Source organism: Leptinotarsa decemlineata, unplaced genomic scaffold (assembly GCF_025532065.1).
Source record: "Leptinotarsa decemlineata unplaced genomic scaffold, Ldec_3_MD MMD2_tig00004716_RagTag_RagTag, whole genome shotgun sequence".
NCBI lineage: Eukaryota > Metazoa > Arthropoda > Insecta > Coleoptera > Chrysomelidae > Leptinotarsa > Leptinotarsa decemlineata.
The window spans coordinates 328,811-334,370 of record NW_027412611.1 but is presented as its reverse complement, the minus strand read 5'-3'; positions in this window follow the sequence as shown (position 1 = coordinate 334,370).

The window sequence follows — 5,560 nt, the reverse complement described above, 5'->3', positions numbered from 1 at the left end:
GTATCTTCTGTATATTTCAGTTTTCATATAGAAGTATTTGTTTCGAAAGAATTTTTTTCTTTCGTGTAATTCAATGTTCATATGGAAGTAGCTGTTTCAGGAGGACTTTCTTTCAGTTTGTGTCAGAAAGTTTCTTCTTTGTATGATCTACACATCCATGTATAGAGTTACTTATCTTCAAATTGATCATTTCCTTCCTTTCTTTGGAAGATTTCATCTTTTTTTTTGTATCAAGATGGAGTAGTAGAAAGCCAAAAACTTTCTTTTCCAAAAATTAATCACTCCTAAAAATATAACCCCTTCAATTGAAATAAGATTTCTCTTGGCTGGGATTGAATCAAATAGGTGAATGAATGTCATTACGATGTCATCGATGATATAAGCAGAACAAGCTTATTCCGTGACATTAAAAAATCGTAATTCATGAATGAATTGTGTGTATTTTCTATAATGTTATCCAATTTGGTACTGAAGAGCCTTGGGGCAAGTGTCTTAAGGCGATACATCGGTGTATACCAGTGAGGGTGAGAGTGTTCCATGTAAGTGCAATTTATTTCCATTCATTCAAAGTAGAACTCATGTGAATGATATTCGATTTTTATATCACAACGAATGTTTGAAATACAAACTGGGTAGAGAAAAGTATCTTCTGTATAATTCAGTGTTTATATAGAAAGTATTTGTTTCGAAAAAAAATTTTTTCGTTCATGTAATTCAATGTTCATATGAAAGAAGCTGTTTCAGGAGGACTTTCTTTTAGTTTGTGTCTGAAAGTTACTTCTTTGCATGATCTTCACATCCATATATAGAGTTACTCATTTTCAAATTGATTACTTCCTTCCTTTCTTTGGAAGATTCCCTCATCCTTTTTTTTTGTATCAAGATGGAGTAGTAGAAAGCCAAAAACTTTTTTTCACTCCTATAAATATAACCCCTTCAATTTTATTTTTCATTTTTCATAATAACAAATGGTCAGTATTTAGTATGAATGGAATTTCTGATCATCTCTCAATGAGGTATGATATCAAACTTGATCAAAAATGATTTCATATAGAGATTATTCTCATTCAAACTATTACTGAGGATATTGAACCCGATCAATTCAACGATTAGTTTGTGAAATGTGTTCCGACCCCTACAGTAAATGAAAATTAGCCATTTTTCGATAAGTCAAATGGTGGGCTCGTACAAAATCATACTGAATTGTCTATCAACAAAGTCTCTACAGAAGAAGTATATGGAATTCTTCAGATAAAATTACAAGCAGAAGGTGTTGACGATATCAACATCGAAATGCAATCGTTGGTATTTTCTCATCTTGGCAGCATGAAAAATTCCTCAGAAGTTATCTCGTACTATAGTTCTATGCATATACTCCGTAATATTTCCGAAACCTTAAAAAAATTGTTCGTAATCAGCTTATAACTTATTCTGAATTCATTCAGTTATTACCCAAACAAATCGCTCAATGCTCACTAACATCACTTCTTCAATTCATGTGACTGAGAACATAATGAAGGCTGCATTTCATTATTTCGAACTTCCATTGTCTAATATAATATAAATTGATTTAAAATCCCTGAAAGAATCTGAAAAAAATAAAAAAAGATCAGTTGAAAACTAACAATTATATCACGCAAAAAAAATGAAATTACAATGGAATAAAATACAAGCAACAACCAAAAAATTAAAATTTCAAATATCGACACGAGATGAGAATTGAAAAAATTATTTACAGAAAATGAAAAATAAATCTGACTATTTATAGGTCATTCGAGTGCTTTCATTTATCTCGCAGGAATAAGTCCAGTTATCACCCGAAAACGATTGTGGATTCTAACAATCGTGTAGTAACTTGGTTTGGAATCTTTGAAGTTTTATTTTTTATTTCCTGTTTATATTTTTTTTTTATTTTCATTTCGAGTTATTATTTCAATTTTTTTCATTTTTTGGATGATGCTTGTATTTGATTTCATTGTAATTTCAGTTTTTTGCTAAATATAATTGTTATTTTTCAGCAATTTTTTTTTACTTTTTCAAATTCTTTCAGGGATTTTAAATCAATTTATATTATATTTGACAATGAAAGTCCGAACTAATGGAATGCACCACGAAACATTGTCAACCACCTTCAAACATACTGGATGAAGGCTGATAACGATAGTGAAAATACATCATTGTCATTATTAGATTTCAGTAAAGCGTTCGATACTTCGGATCACTCTTTACTATTGGTAACATTCAAATACTTTGGGTGTAATTTGAATAACTTTTTTCTTCAAGTTTTTTTCGAACAGAAGAAAGAAAGTAATAATTGGTATTCAGATTTCTACTTTTGAAGTAATTGAAAGGTCGAGTAATACGAGGTAGCATTTTGGAGTCATTACTATTTTTGCTGTATAACGGGAGACTTAGTTTGGTAGAAGCGTAAACTCTCAATGTATTGGATCGATTATAGCTAAATCTTCGACACAGCATGCCTTTCGATATCTTCAATAATTCATGCCATTCTGGAATACCTCCTCTGCCACAGCATGTGGTTTAACCGAAGTCCAAACAGAGCGGGTCACTTCCAGAAGGGGTGTATTCAAGAGATATTTCCTCAGTCCCCTTCTTTTCTGATCTCAATATTGTCATTATGCGTTGCGCTCAGGAATATTCGTGAATACAGGTGCAGAAATCAAAGACATACTCTCACTCATTCGTTTCATATCGAAAAAAGGATTTCCATCAGTTTTGAAGAGTACACGTCTGATTTCAGTATGGAAGTAAGAATAAATGCATGTCCAACGGTCCATCTCAGGAGGCGATCATTCAGGGATCAGGATGGATATGTTCAGCTCGCAGACAAAAGCTTTGTACATCATCTGGTTGCCTGAGACTCTGATACTTATTCCGAAGTGGTGCAACGCCACATATAACAAGTGACGTCTCTGAAAAATTATCTCATTGTCAAGTATCGTCAAAAACTCCGACTGATTTGGTAATCGAAATTGTCGGGGAAAAACAAAGTTTCTGCTAAAACCTTGCTCACCCTTCCGATCCTACTCCTCTCCATTAGAGTTATGAAGTGAATTTTGAAGGATTTTTTATCAATTTGCAATACCAAAAAACTGATACATTTCCACAGAAGTTTGTATACATAATCGCTCATTTCATTGAATAGTACTGAATGAATTCCATACACCGTTGATTTCCATCCTCATTTAAACCGGCTTGAAGTGCTTTAGTGTGCAGATGATACGCAACTGTATTATTCATTTCCTAATTCACAGAAGTTTCTGGCTGATATTGATATTGATGAAGTTGTAAACACAATTGATGAAAACAAAACTGAACTGATTCTTTTCGGTGAAGATCCAAATGAAGAAGTAAATGATCAGAATTACAGTATCACCATCAACAACATAAGGTTGAATCCAACAAATCATTGTAAGAACTTAGGTATTTTCCGTTTGTTTGAAGGTGGTTGACGATGTTTCGTGGTGCATTTTACAGTTCGGACTATCATTGCCGAATACGATATAAAATGATTTGAAATCCCTTAAAGAATCTGTAAAAAATTAAGAGAATTCGTTAAAAAACAGTTTTATTAAGCAAAAAACTGAAATCACAATGAAATAATATAGAAGCAACAACCAAAAAAAAACAAAAAAAAATTAACTATCAACACGAGCTAAAAATTTAAAAATCATTAACAAGAAATGAAAATGAAAATATTAAATTGAAAGATTTCAAATCAAGTTACTACAAGACGTTCCGATTTTTAATATTCACAATTGTTATCACCCGAAGACGATTAAGGATACTAACAATCGAAACGTCATGAAGTACCTTGGTTTGAAATCTTTAAATTTCATATTTACAATTTTCATTTCTTGTTATTAATTTTTCAATTTTCCAGCTCGTGTTAATAGTTGAATTATTTTGTTTTTTTTTTGGTTGTTGTTTGTATGTTATTTCATTGTAATTTCAGTTTTTTGCCTAATAAAATTGTTTTTTCAGCTGATCTTTTTAATTTTTCACATATGGTTTCAGGGATTTCAAATCATTTTATATCATGACAGACAATGGAAGTCCAAACTGATAAAATACATTAGGTATTTACATTCACAATAACCTGAGGTTCCAAAAGCATATTGCTCATTTGGTGAACAAGCCTTATTTTGAGTTGAAATTGCCATATCTGCATACGGATCCACTCGACAGAAATATAAGATAATTATTATGTACCACTTTTCTCCTGTGACAACTAGAATATTGTAATGCGTTTGATTGGCCAGCATTGTTAGCTAACAACAAACAAATACTATCACATTACCAGAGATTTCTGTCTATAAACAGGCTTTACCTCCGTGGAAGATTCGAAATTAAACAACACAAAATCTTTGAACACTTTTTCGAATAATTGATTAGGAGAAGTTGAACTCAGCAATGTTCCACTCGCCACTGCGATCTTCATAGCATGTCTATACTATAGTGTAATACGCCCAAAGGAGTTATTGTATATCGAAACACGTGTTGCGTTTTTGTAAAACTGTTAACCCATTAAGGACGGAATTAATTTATTTTAGAATTTTGCAAAAGTATATTTCCAAATTGTATTTTCAGAACAAAACAAATAGATTTGCCCAAAAAATATAGTGAAATTTTTCTTACATTCTTCAAAAATTAGTGTTGCCATATTATAACGCGAGTAACTTACACTGCTATGTTTCATAAAAAAATATTTTTATTGATTAAAAAAACACATTCGTGTATGGTATTCAACTTTGCATGACAAACAAACTCCTACATTATATTTGATGCATTTTGTGCGCATAATTGATTTGCAATTATCCACCAACACGGCTGTACGATCTGCTCGATTTACTTGCAGATGGTCTACCTTTTCCTTTCGATGGATTCTTGTACTCATTGAGGTATGTTTTGACAATTTCTTGACGAAAGTGTAGTTGAGTTATTTTGTTGTTTGTACAGGACCCAGGCATTTTGAAATGCGGCATGAAGTAGCCATGTGAAAAGACACCACCACCATTTTTTTCTACGTAGACTTATCCTTCAGCGTGCAATATTTCCATCCATCAGATTCGTGCCACCCATGGATGGCACGATGGCAAGTTCGGTCATGTTACTTGAACAATTTTTTTCTCCTTCGCTGAATATCGTTTTACACTAGCAAGTAGGGCTACCCCATACTTGGTCGTAGCTGCTGAAACTACATTATTGTCAGTCCAACGCGTTGATAAAATTCCGTTAGTTCTATTCAAACAAGAATCGAAGTCACCACGTTCTTTCTTACTCATATCCTTTTTGGATACTAATGGGCAATTTTCAGGGATTCGGTTGTCGCAAATGGTTCCTGTGGATGAAGAACCTCTTGATGTCAGATGACTAAGAAGGTGCAAGCTTGTAAATAAATTATCTGTGTCAGCAAAGGAGCAGTAGATTTTCCAAACACATTTTGGTATTCTTCGGTCACGCGCCTATCTTTGCCTTGATATAAGGAAAAATTCACAAGATATCCGTATTTGCTGTTCAGCGACCATATCTTGTATCC